This window comes from Bos indicus, chromosome 7 (genome assembly GCF_029378745.1).
Source record: "Bos indicus isolate NIAB-ARS_2022 breed Sahiwal x Tharparkar chromosome 7, NIAB-ARS_B.indTharparkar_mat_pri_1.0, whole genome shotgun sequence".
Taxonomy (NCBI): domain Eukaryota; kingdom Metazoa; phylum Chordata; class Mammalia; order Artiodactyla; family Bovidae; genus Bos; species Bos indicus.
The window spans coordinates 39,502,230-39,517,078 of NC_091766.1; positions in this window are offsets into that span (position 1 = coordinate 39,502,230).

Here is a 14,849-nt window from a genome sequence, read left to right on the forward strand (position 1 = left end):
AAAATATTCTTTTACATGAATAATAGCATTAGTCAGCCTCCTAAGGCAAAAGAAATAAAAGCAAAAATAAACAAATGGGACCTAATCAAGCTTATAAGCATTTTCACAGCAAAGGAAACTATTAAAAAATGAAAGAACAACATACAGTCTGGGAGAAAATATTTACAAACAATGTGATTAACAAAAGCTTAATTTCCAAAATGTACAAATAGCTCCTACAGCACTCTCGTGCGCGCGTGCACGCTCTCTCTCTCTCTATATATATATATAGTAAAAAACTGGGCAGAAGACCTAAATAGACATTTTTCTAAAGAAGATATGCAGATATTCAACAGACATACAAAAAATGCTCAATACTGCTAATTAGTAGAGAAACACAAATCAAAACTACTGATTTATCAGCTCCCCCATTTAGAATGGCCACCATCAAAAAGTTTACAAAATATAAATGCTGGAGAGGGTGTGGAGAAAAGGGAACCCTCCTACACTGTTGGTAGGAATGTAATTTGGTGCAGCCACTATGAAAAACATATCAAAGTTTCTCAAAAAAGTAAAAATAGAACTACCATTTGATCCAGCAATCCCACTCCTGGGCACATATGCAGGAACAATGAAAATTCTAAATCTAATTTAAAAAGATACAGGCACCCCAGTGTTCACAGCTGCACTATCTACAATAGCCAAAACATGGAAGCAACCTGAGTGTACATCAATAGATGAGTGGATAAAGATACACACAAACACGCATATATACACAATGGAATATTACTCAGCCATGAAAAGGGACTGAAATAGTGCCACAGCAACGTGAATGGATCTAGAGATTATTGACTAACTTCAGTTCAGTCCCTCAGTCGTGTCTGACTCTTTGAGACCCCATGAATCGCAGCACGCCAGGCCTCCCTGTCTATCACCAACTCCCGGAGTTCACTCAAATTCACATCCATCTAGTCAGTGATGCCATCCAGCCATCTCATCCTCTGTCATCCCCTTCTCCTCCTGCCCCCAATCCCTCCCAGCATCAGGGTCTTTTCCAATGAGTCAACTCTTCGCATGAGGTGGTCAAAGTACTGGAGTTTCAGCTTCAGCATCATTCCTTCCAAAGAAATCCCAGGGCTGATCTCCTTCAGAATGGACTAGTTGGATCCCCTTGCACTCCAAGGGACTCTCAAGAGTCTTCTCCAACACCACAGTTCAAAAGCATCAATTCTTTGGCGCTCAGCTTTCTTTACAGTCCAACTCTCACATCCATACACGACCACAGGAAAAACCATAGCCTTTACTAAACGGACCTTGGTTGGCAAAGTAATGTCTCTGCTTTTCAATATGCTATCTAGGTTGGTCATAACTTTCCTTCCAAGGAGTAAGCGTCTTTTAATTTCATGGCTGCAATCACCATCTGCAGTGATTTTGGAGCCCCCCAAAATAAAGTCTGACACTGTTTCCACTGTTTCCCCATCTATTTCCCATGAAGTGATGGGACCAGATGCCATGATCTTTGTTTTCTGAATGTTGAGCTTTAAGCCAACTTTTTCACTCTCTTCTTTCACTTTCATCAAGAGGCTTTCTAGTTCCTCTTCACTTGCTGCCATAAGGGTAGTGTCATCTGCATATCTGAGGTTATTGATATTTCTCCCAGCAATCTTGATTCCAGCTTGTGCTTCTTCCAGCCCAGCGTTTCTCATGATGTACTCTGCATATAAGTTAAATAAGCTAACTTAGGCAAAGATAAATATTATATCACATGTGGAATCTAAAAAGATGATACAAATGAACTTAGGTACAAAACAGAAATAGACTCATGGACATAGATAACAAACTTATGATTACCAAAGGGGAAAGGGAGGTAGGGATAAACTAGAAGTTTGGGATTAACAGATACAAATTACTTCATATACAATAAACAACAAGGACCTACTGTATAGCACTGGGAACTACATTTGTTTTTGTTTTTTTTTCCAACTCTGCCGGAACTACATTTGATATAATAATCTATAATGGAAAAGAATCTGAAAATAGAACATATACCCATACATATATTACCATTTTGCTGTGTACTTGAAACTAACACATTATAAACCAATTATACTTCAATAAAAATACATTTCAAAGCTCATGATTTAAAAAATTAGCACTGATTTTTTTTTTAAATTAGAAAACTTTTTTCATTTATATATATATTTTTTAATTTTATTTTATTTTTAAACTTTACATAATTGTATTAGTTATGCCAAATATCAAAATGAATCCGCCACAGGTTTGTAATGGGAAACATTTTAAGTCACTAAGAGGGGCTATGCATGGGAACTCCTCCAGATCTACAGTTAATCTTTAACTAATCTCATTACATATTGCTAAGTCACTTTAGTCGTGTCCGACTCTGTGCGACCCCATAGACGGCAGCCCACCAGGCTCCCCCGTCCCTGGGATTCTCCAGGCAAGAACACTGGAGTGGGTTGCCATTTCCTTCTCCAATGCATGAAAGTGAAAAGTGAAAGTGAAGTCGGTCAGTCGTGTCCGACTCTTCGAGACCCCATGGACCGCAGCCTACCAGGCTCCTCCGCCCATGGGATTTTCCAGGTAAGAGTACTGGAGTGGGGTGCCATTGCCTTCTCCCACTCATTACATATAACTGCTGTTAATAGAATCCAGGCCATGAGGTGCTTGCCTCAAAGGATATTTAGGGTGGTTTCAGCTCTTTATAATTCAGTTCAGTTCAGTTCAGTCGCTCAGTCGTGTCCGACTCTTTGCGACCCCATGAATCGCAGCACGCCAGGCCTCCGTGTCCATCACCAACTCCCGGAGTTCACTCAGACTCATGTCCATCGAGTCAGTGATGCCATCCAGCCATCTCATCCTCTGTCATCCCCTTCTCCTCCTGCCCCCAATCCCTCCCAGCAACAGAGTCTTTTCCAATGAGTCAACTCTTCGCATCAGGTAGCCAAAGTACTGGAGTTTCAGCTTTAGCATCATTCCCTTCAAAGAAATCCCAGGGCTGATCTCCTTCAGAATGGACTGGTTGGATCTACTTGCAGTCCAAGGGACTCTCAAGAGTCTTCTCCAACACCACAGTTCAAAAGCATCAATTCTTCAGCACTCAGCCTTCTTCACAGTCCAACTCTCACATCCATACATGACCACTGGAAAAACCATAGCCTTTACTAAACAGACCTTGGTTGGCAAATATGCTTTTGAATATGCTATCTAGGTTGGTCATAACTTTCCTTCCAAGGAGTAAGCGTCTTTTAATTTCATGGCTGCAATCACCATCTGCAGTGATTTTGGAGCCCCAAATAATAAAGTCTGACACCGTTTCCACAGTTTCCCCATCTATTTCCCATGAAGTGATGGGACCAGATGCCATGATCTTCGTTTTCTGAATGTTGAGCTTTAAGCCAACTTTTTCACTCTCCTCTTTCACCTTCAACATTAAAGTCTTTAATTATATATAACTTCTCTCCAGAACTACATTTAAAAACAAACTGAATCCAGGTAAGGAGTGAATGTAAGAAAATGTATCTGAATAGTAGACATTCTTGATTGGTTGAAAATTTTTTTCTTTGAAAATTCTATTCCCCCTTCAATGTCAATGGAATGTCACAGTAAAAACTACTATACTAAGGAGTCAGAAGCAGAATTCTTGATAGCTTTGTCTAACCTGGTGCCATAAAGAGGAACAACCAACATTATTGGGGATTTTTTTTTTTTAATGAAGTAACCTGGGTTAAAGCATTTATAGAAAACAAAGTACATAATTGCTATTTACTAGTGAGACTACTAAAAGCCAGGTAATCTAGATGTTTTAAATCACTCTATAACATAGATATTACCCCCAAATAATTCCAAGTAAGGAAGTACAATTACTTTAAAGTAACTTAGGGGTCTCTTCAAAATGGCAGAGGAGTAAGACGTGGTCACCTTCCTCCCCACAAATACATCAGAAATACATCTGCAAGTGGAACAAGTCCTACAGAACACCTACTGAACTCTGGCTGAAGACCTCAGACTTCCAAAAAGGCAAGCTCATGTCCACATAACAAGATAGGAAGGAATTGGGACAAGATTTGTGCTTTTGGGAAGGAGCTGTGAAGGAGGAAAATTTTCCCCACTAGGAAGCCCCCTCATTGGCAGGGACAGTGGAGAGCTTTGGAGACTGTAGCAACAGGTATGCAGAAGGCAAAGCAGAGAGAATTCTGCAAAGAGATGAGTGCCAACCAGCATCCCCACAGCCTATGCTTTGCCTTTTTCTAGTTTGCTTTCTGCATTTGATTTGCTCTTGGTTTTGTGTTTTTACCAGTTTTTAGTTTTGTTTTCATTTATGGGTTTGTTTGTTGATTTGATTGCTCTTTTTTGTTGCCTTTTTCTTTTTTTTTTGTGAGTGTGAAAGTGCCTTTCTTTATGTGTTTTTGTATGTTTAGTTTTGCTTTCACCATTTGTCAGAGTTTTGTCTGTTTCTTGTTTGTTGGTTGGTTTTGTTTTTTCTTTTTTTCCCTCTCCTTCTGTGCCACATTGCTTGTGGGGTCTTGATGCTCCAGCTAGGGGTTGGGCCAGAGCCACTGAGTTGGGAGACCTGAGTCCAGGGTTTTGAACCACCAGAGAACTCCAGACCTCTTGGAATATTTGTGAGTGCTCTCCCAGAAGCTTCCATCACTACACTAAGACCTGGCTCCACCAAATGGCCAACAAGCGCCAGTGCTGGATGATTCATGCCAAACAACTAGCAAAACAGTAACACAAACCCACCCATTAGCAGACAAGCTGCCTAAAGCCATACTAGGTTCATAGACAGCAAAAACACACTACTGGATGCAGCACTGATCATCAGAGGGATAAGATTCAGTTCCACCCACCACAACAGAGGCACAGTCCCACCACCAGGAAGTCTACAGAAGGCAATGGTACAAGCACACCCACGGGGGGCAGACACAACGAGAAGAACTATAACCCTGCAGCCTGCAGAAACGAGACCCCAAACAAAATGAGTAGAAAAATATGCAGCAGATGAAGGAACAGGGTAAAACCTAACAACCCCAAACAAATAAGGGGAAATAGACGGTCTACCTGAAAAAGTATTCAGAGTAATGATAGTAAAGATGATCCCAAATATCAGAAATAGAATGGAGGCAGAGATAAAGAAAATGGAGGCCCTGATCAAGAAGATACAACAAATTTTTAGCAAAGACCTTAAAAAACTAAAGAACAAATGATCAGCAATGAATACAATAGCTGAAATAAAAAAATACACTAGAGGCATACACTAGCAAAATAACTGAGGCAGAAATACACTAGCAAAATAACTGAGGCAGAAGAAGGGATAAGAATGGTGGAAATAAGCAGAGCAGAATAAAGGGACAAAAATGAAAAGAAATGAAAACACTCTTAGAGACCTCTGGGACAACAGTAAGCACACCAACATTCAAATAATAGGGATCCCAGGAGAAGAAAAGAAAAAGTATATTAGAAAATATTTGAGGAGATCATAGATGAAAACTTCCCTACCATGGGAACAGAAATACCCATCCAAGTCCAGGAAGTCCAGAGAGTCTCACATAGGATAAACCCAAGGAGAAACACGCCAAGACACGTATTAATCAAACTAACAAAAATTAAACACAAAGAAAAAATATTAAAAGCAGCAAGGGGAAAGCAATAAATAACTTACAAGGGACTCCTCATAAGGTTATCAGCTGATTTTTCAAAAGAAACTCTGCAGGCCAGAAGGGAGAGGCAGGATATATTTAAAGTGATGAAACAAAAAAACCTACTACCAAGATTACTCTACCCAGCAAGGATATCATTCAGATTCGACTGAGAAATTAAAAGCTTTACAGACAAGCAAAAGTTAACAGAATTTAGTACCACCAAACCAGCTTTACAACAAATGTTAAAGGAACTTCTCTAGGCAGGAAATACAAGGTAAGGAAAAGACCTACAAAAACAAACCTAAAACAATAAGTAAATGATAACAGGATAATAGATATCAGTATGCATGTATGCATGCTAAGTCTCTTCATTCGTGGCCGCATCTTTGCGACCCTATGGACTGTAGCCTATCAGTTTCCTCTGACCATGGGATTCTCCAGGCAAGAATAATGGAGTGGGTTGCCATGCCCTCCTGCAGGGGATCATCCCAACCCTGAGATCAAACCTGCATCTTTTCCATCTCCAGCATTGGCAGGCGGATTCTTTACTGCCAGTGACATCTAGGAAGCTCTAATACATATCAATAATTACCTTAAATGAAAACGGATTAATGCTCCAACCAAAAGACACAGACTGGCTGAATGGATATGAAACAAGAACCATATATATGCTGTCTAGAAGAGATCCACTTCACATCTAGGGATACACACAGACTAAAAGTGAGGGGCAAGAAAAAGATTCCATGCAAATAGAAATCAAAAGAAAGATAAGAGTAGCAATACCCCTATCAGTTAAAATAGACCTTAAAATAAAGACTGTTACAAGAGACACATGATCACTTGGTACACAGCACCAGGTAATTCAGTGAAACTATGAGCTATTCCTTGCAGGGCTACCCAAGATGGACAGGACATGGTGAAGAGTTCTGACAAAATGTGGTCCACTGGAGAAGGGAATGGCAAACCACTTCAGTATTCTTACCTAGAGGACCCCATGAACGGTATGAAAAGGCAAAAAGATTTGACAATGGAAGATGAGCCCCAAAGGTAGGTAGGTGTCCAATATACTACAGGGAAAGAAGAGCAGAGAAATAACTCTAGAAAGAATGAAGAGAATGAGCCAATGCAGAAACGGTGCCCAGTTGTGGATGTCTGGTGGTGAAAGTCTGATGCAGTAAAAAACGATATTGCGTTAAGACCTGAAGTGTTATGTTAGGTCCATGAATCAAGGTAAATTGGATGTAGTCAAACAGGAAATGGCAAGACTGAATATCGACACTTTAGGAATCAGTGAACTAAAATGAATGGGAATGGGTGAATTTAATTTAGATGATTATATTTGCTACTGTGGCAAAGAATCCCTTTGCCATGGAAATGGAGTAGCTGCCATAGTCAACAAGAGTCCAAAATGCAGTACTTGGGTGCAGTCTCAAAAATGACAGAATGATCTCAATTCATTTCCAATGCACATCATTCAACATCACAGTAATCCAAGTCTATATACCCCAGCCACTAATGCCAAAGAAGCTGAAGTTGAATGATTCTATGAAACCTACAAGACATTCTAGAATTAACACCAAAAAAAAGATGTCCTTTACATCATAGGGGATTGGAATGCAAAAGTAGGAAGTTAAGAGATACCTGGGGTAACAGGTAAGTTTGGCCTTGGAATACTTAAGAAACAGGGTGAAGGCTAACAGTTTTGCTAAAAGAACACAGTAATCACAGCAAACACGCTCTTCTAACAACACAAGAGATGACTCTATACATGGACAGTAACAGATGGTCAACACCAAAATCAGATTGATTATATTCTTTGCAGTTGAAGATGGAGAAGCTCTGCACAGTCAGCAAAAACAAGACCTGGAGATGACTGTGCCTCAGGTCATGAGCTCCTATTGCAAAATTCAGACTTAAATTGAAGAAAGTAGGGAAAACCACTTGGAGAAGGCAGTGGCACCCCACTCCAGTACTCTTGCCTGGAAAATCCCATGGACAGAGGAGCCTGGTAGGCTGCAGTCCATGGGGTCGCTAAGAGTCCGACACGACAGAGTGACTTCACTTTTCACTTTCATGCACTGGAGAAGGAAATGGCAACCCACTCCAGTGTTCTTGCCTGGAGAATCCCAGGGACAGAGGAGCCTGGTGGGCTGCTGTCTATGGGATTGCACAGAGTCAGACACGACTGAAGTGACTTAGCAGCAGCAGCAGGGAAAACCACTAGGCCATTCAGGTCCTAAGTAAAATTCCTTATGATGATACAGTGGAAGTGGCAAAAATATTCAAGGGATTAGATCTGATAGACTGCCTGAAGAACTATGGACAGAGATTGGTAACAATGTACAGGAGGTGGTGACCAGAACTATCCCAAAGAAAAATGAAAAATGAAAAATAGATGTCTGAGGAGGCCTTACACATAGCTGAGAAAAAAAGAGAAGCAAAAAGCAAAGGAGAAAGGAAAAGATATACCCAGCTGAATGCAGAGACTGCTTGAAAAAAAAAAAAAAAAAATTAGAGATACCAAGAGAGTATCTCATACAAAGATGGGCACAACAAGAGAGAAATGGCAAGGACCTAACAGAAGAAGAAGAGATTAACAATGGGTGGCAAGATTATACAGTTCAGTTCTGTCGCTCAGTCGTGTCCGACTCTTTGTGACCCCATGAATCACAGCACGCCAGGCCTCCCTGTCCATCACCAACTCCCGGAGTTCACTCAGACTCATGTCCATCGAGTCAGTGATGCCATCCAGACATCTCATCCTCTGTCATCCCCTTCTCCTCCTGCCCCCAATCCCTCCCAACATCAGGGTCTTTTCCAATGAGTCAACTCTTTGCATGAGGTGGTCAAAGTACTGGAATTTCAGCTTTAGCATCATTCCTTCCAAAGAAATCCCAGGGCTGATCTCCTTCAGAATGGACTGGTTGGATCTCCTTGCAATCCAAGGGACTCTCAAGAGTCTTCTCCAACACCACAGTTCAAAAGCATCAATTCTTTGGCGCTCAGCCTTCTTCACAGTCCAACTCTCACATGCATACATGACCAATGGAAAAACCATAGCCTTAACTAGATGAACCTTTGTTGGCAAAGTAATGTCTCTTCTTTTGAGTAGGCCATCTAGGTTGGTCATAACTTTTCCTTCCAAGGAGTAAGCGTCTTTTAATTTCATGGCTGCAGTCACCATCTGCAGTGACTTTGGAGCCCAGAAAAATAAAGTCTGACACTGTTTCCCCATCTATTTCCCATGAAGTGATGGGACCGGATGCCATGATCTTCGTTTTCTGAATGTTGAGCTTTAAGCCAACTTTTTCACTCTCCACTTTCACTTTCATCAAGAGGCTTTTAAGTTCCTCTTCACTTTCTGCCACAAGGGTGGTGTCATCTGCGTACCTGAGATTATTGATATTTCTCCCGGCAATCTTGATTCCAGCTTGTGCTGCTTCCAGTCCAGCGTTTCTCATGATGTACTCTAAGTTAAATAAGCAGGGTGACAATATACAGCCTTGACGTACTCCTTTTCCTATCTGGAACCAGTCTGTTGTTTCATGCCCAGTTCTAACTGTTGATTCCTGACCTGCATACAAATTTCTCAAGAGGAAGGTCAGGTGGTCTGGTATTCCCATCTCTTTCAGAATTTTCCACAGTTTATTGTGATCCACACAGTCAAAGGCTTTGGCATAGTCAATAAAGCAGAAATAGATGTTTTTCTGGAACTCTCTTGCTTTTTCCATGATCCAGCAGATGTTGACAATTTGATCTCTGATTCCTCTGCCTTTTCTAAAACCAGCTTGAACATCTGGAAGTTCACGGTTCACATATTGCTGAAGCCTGGCTTGGAGAATTTTGAGCATTACTTTACTAGCGTGTGAGATGAGTGCAATTGTGCGGTAGTTTGAGCATTCTTTGGCATTGCCTTTCTTTGGGATTGGAATGAAAACTGACCTTTTCCAGTCCTGTGGCCACTGCTGAGTTTTCCAAATGTGCTGGCATATTGAGTGCAGCACTTTCACACCATCATCTTTCAGGATTTGAAAGAGCTCCACTGGAATTCCATCACCTCCACTAGCTTTGTTCGTAGTGATGCTTTCTAAGGCCCACTTGACTTCACATTCCAGGATGTCTGGCTCTAGGTCAGTGATCACACCATTGTGATTATCTGGGTCGTGAAGATCTTTTTTGTACAGTTCTTCTGTGTATTCTTGCCATCTCTTCTTAATATCTTCTGCTTCTCTTAGGTCCATACCATATCTGTCCTTTATCGAGCCCATCTTTGCATGAAATGTTCCCTTGGCTATCTCTAATTTTCTTGAAGAGATCTCTAATCTTTCCCATTCTGTTGTTTCCCTGTTTCTTTGCATTGATCACTGAAGAAGGCTTTCTTATCTCTTCCTGCTATTTTTTGGAACTCTGCATTCAGATGCTTATATCTTTCCTTTTCTCCTTTGCTTTTCGCTTCTCTTCTTTTCACAGCTATTTGTAAGGCCTCCCCAGACAGCCATTTTGCTTTTTTGCATTTCTTTTCCATGGGGATGGTCTTGATCCCTGTCTCCTGTACAATGTCACAAACCTCAGTCCATAGTTCACCAGGCACTCTATCAGACCTAGTCCCTTAAATCTATTTCTCACTACCACTGTATAATCATAAGGGATTTGATTTAGGTCATACCTGAATGGTCTAGTGGTTTTCCCTACTTTCTTCAATTTCAGTCTGAATTTGGCAATACGGAGTTCATGATCTGAGCCACAGTCAGCTCCTGGTCTTGTTTTTGTTGACTGTATAGAGCGTCTCCATCTTTGGCTGCAAAGAATATAATCAATCTGGTTTCGGTGTTGACCATCTGGTGATGTCCATGTGTAGTGTCTTCTCTTGTGTTGTTGGAAGAGGGTGTTTGCTATGACCAGTGCATATTCTTGGCAAAACTCTATTAGTCTTTGCCCTGCTTCATTCCGTTTTCCAAGGCCAAATTTGCCTGTCACTTCAGGTGTTTCTTGACTTCTTCCTTTTGCATTCCAGTCCCCTATAATGAAAAGGACATCTTTTTGGGGTGTTAGTTCTAAAAGGTCTTGTAGGTCTTCACAGAACCGTTCAACTTCAGCTTCTTCAGTGTTACTGGTTGGGGCATAGACTTGGATTACTGTGATATTGAATGGTTTGCCGTACAGAACCATACAAAAAAGGTCTTAATGACCCAGATAACCATGATGGTGTGATCACTCACCTAGAGCCAGACATGCTGGAGTGAGAAAACAAGTGGGCCATAAGAATCATCACTAGAACAAAGATAGTGGAGGTGATGGAATTCCAGCTAAGCTATTTAAAATCCTAAAAGATGATGCTGTTAAAGTGCTGCAATCAATATGCCAGCAGATTGGGAAACTCAGCAATGACCACAGGACTTGGAAAGCTGTTTTCATTCCAATCCCAAAGAAGGGCAATGCCAAAGAATGTTCAAACTATCATACAGTTGTGTTCACTTCACATGCTGCCAAAGTAATGCTCAAAATCCTTCAGGGTAGACTTCAGCAGTATGTGAACCGAGAACTTCCAGATGTACAAACTGGGTTTAGAAAAGACAGAGGAACCACAGGTCAAACTGCCAACACCTGCCTGTATCATAGAAAAGGCAAGGGAATTTCAGAAAAACATATACATCTGCTTCATTGACCATGCTAAAGCCTTGCACTGTGTGGATCACAAAAAGCTGAGGAAACTTCTTATAGGCATGGGAATACCAGACCACTTTACCTATCATCTGAGAAGCTTATATGCATGCCAACAAGCAACAGTTAGAACTGGACATGGAACAACGGATGGTTCCAAAATTAGGAAAGGAGTATGTCAAAGCTGTATATTGTCACTCTATTTAACTTAAATGCAGAGTATGGGCAGTGGAGAGGCCAGGGCGCCCTCTGTCCTGGACAGCATATCGGCCCCAGGGTGGCCAGTGGCAGTAGTGACGGCAGGGAGCCGTCCACTCCTGGTCATCCTCCAACATCAGCTCGACTTCCCTGGAACCCCTTCCCCGTGACTCCAGCAGGGCCTCTGCCTCAGCCCCTGAGCAGCATGGTGATCAACATCCAATAGCTGGTGAAGGTTTACACACTCAACAAGGACCAGCAGTGGGACAATCAGGGTGCCAGACATATCATCCAGCTATGTGGAGCAGCTGAAGGGCATGTCCCTGCTAGTCAGGGCCTGACAAAATGTGGTCCACTGGAGAATGGAATAGCAAACCACTTGAAGATTCCTACTTTGAGAACCCCATGAACACTATGAAAAGGCAAAAAGATATGACACTGAAAGATGAGCACCCCAGGTCAGTAGGTGTCCAATATACTACTAGGGAAGAGTGGAGGGCAATTACTAATATCTCCAGAATGAAGAGGATGAGCCAAAGCGGAAACAACACCCAGCTGTGGATGTTGTCTGGTCGTGAAGGTAAAGTCCGATGAAATAAGGAACAATATGGCTTAGGAACCTGAAATGTTATTGGACGTGGTTAAACAGGAGATGACGAGACTGAGCATTGAAATTTTAGAAATCAGAGAACTAAATTGATGGGAATGGGTGAATTTAATTCAGATGACCACAGTACCTAACTCTCTAGGCAAGACCTCAGAAAATAAGCAGTAGCATATTTAACACTGGAAATAAAATATTTCCCTGCACATTTAATGCCGTTTGATGTTAATGAGATTTCTAGAAATACTAAATTATGAGACATCAAATCATTAGGGAAAATGCTATTAACAAAAGATGCATATTTATACACTGGCCATTCTCTAAACCTCTCCCACTAGTCCTGACGCTCCCAACACTTTCAAATAAAAACCTGGTGCTTTCAGAAAATGAGTTCAGAAGTACAGGGAAAAAGGCAAGAGTAGGAACCTGGTAATCCACCTTCTAATACTGGGAACGGGGGATCTCTGGTCATGGAACTGTTGGGTTGGTGCAAAGTAATTGCGGTTTTGCATTGTTGATCTTTGATACTGAAATACATTCTTAAATATGGTTATGCTATACATCATTTTAATGTGCATTCCTCACTTTATGGTTTTCTAATGACAATATTTGCTGTTTATATTTAGACTAGGGAGATAATGTTAGACAAAAAGGAAAATTAAGCAATTGTCTTATTCAAGTTCAAAATAGGTCATAAAACAGCAGACAACTCGCCAACATCATTTGCAAAGACAATAACCTTGATGATGAGGAGTGCAGTGGCCAGCCATTGCAAGTTGACAATGACCAACTGATAGCAATCAGCAAAGCTGATGCTCAAAGTTGATTCTCAATTACATGAGAAGCTGTCAAAGAACTCAAACTCAACCATTCTGTGGTTGTTCACATCTGAACAAATTGGAAAGGTGAAAAAACCCAAGTGGGTGCCTTGCAAGCTGACCAAAAGTCAAAAAAATTCTTATCATTTGCAACAAAGGACCATTTCTCATTTGTATTGTTATGTGCAATGAAAAGTGGATTTTATACACCCAACAAATGGCAATGACCAGCTCAGTAGTTGGGGCTGAGAAGCTCCAAAACACTTCCCAAAGCCAAACTTGCACCAAAAAATGGTCATGGTCACTGGTGTCCATTTGACCCAGTACAGCTTTCTGAATCCCGGTGAAACCATTATACCTGAGAAGCACACTAAGCAAATCAACGAGGGGCACTGAAAAATGCAATGCCTGCAGCAGGTACTGGTCAACAGGTCCAGTTCTTCTCCATGACAACACCCGACTGCACATCGCATAACCAACACTTCCAAAAAGTTAAATAATTGGGCTACCAAGTTTGCCTCACCCACCACATTCACCTGACCTCTTGCCAAATGACTTAAGCATCTCAACAGCTTTCTGCAGGGAAAATGTTTTCCAAAAATTTACTGAATCCCAAAGCATGTATTTTTACTTTATAGGAATAAACAAACATTTCTTGTTGGTAAAAACATGTTGATAATAATGGTTTCTATTTTGATTAATAATGATGTTTGAACCTAGTTAATAAGATTTACAATTCATGATCTGAAACTCTGATTTTAAACCAACCTAGTAAGATCTCACATGTGTGTGGCTCCGTCACTAAGTCATGTCTGACTCTGTGACCTCGTGGACTGTAGTCCACCAGGCTCCTCCATCCACAGGATTTTCCAGGCAAGAATACTGGAGTGGGTTGCCATTTCCTCCTCAAGTGGATCTTTCCGACCCAGGGACTGATTCTGGGTCCATCTGCATTGGCAGATGGATTCTTTACCACTGAGCTACCTCGGCAGCAATACCCCACATGCTGCACCACAAAAAAGACTCAGCAAAGCTGAAAAAAAAAAAAAAAGGAAAACTGTGTTTCCAGAAGACAGGAAAAATTAGTAGACACTCATGTGATGGAGTACCATCCTCGCACCACTTAACTTTTTCTACGTAATTCACTGAAGTTTCACCTTAACTCCGAAACTTCTACGAATTAGGCCTAGACACTAGCAAGTACCCTTTAGTAAAGAATGCAAACGTTTTTCAGAAAGGAAATGGATTAGCAATCATTATTAGTAAGAAATAATGTGATTTTTCCCCCCTCCCTCCTATATCCTGGTATCAGATAAATAAATTTGAGTTTCTGATAGGGGAGAATGTAAACATTAATTTGGGAACTCGGAAGTACTTGTAGGGAAAGGTTGGATGCTTAGGTAGTTCAGTGGCACTAGCAGTATGGAAATAGGAAATTAAAAGAATGGCTGACTCCTTAATCTCTGTAACTGTGTTCAGGAAAAACCTTTTCATCAAATGCGCCTTTAAAAAACCTTATTACATATAACATAGTTGAATTACACGTGGACTGCATCAGGGGCCTTAACATAATTTATGCAGTGATGCTTTGCCAAAATTTATTTCAGCTCTTTAAAATTTCTAGCCAACTTCAGGAATGTATCTTTACTGTATGTGCAAATGCTGCCAGTGGATTCCATACAGAAACCCACCTTGGTTTCACTATTTGTCATACTAAAACTTACATGCACTTCATGTTCAAAAGCAATAAAACTCAAGTCTTTGGTAATGCACTTCAGAAATGGGGATACCTTTAACAAAAAACCTGTATCCGGATAATCAATCATGAATTCTACAACAAAAATTATTTTTACCTTGCAGACTGATCAACAGCTTTTTTTTTTTTTAAACTAACATTTACCATTATCGTTTTTAGTGTGAAATTGG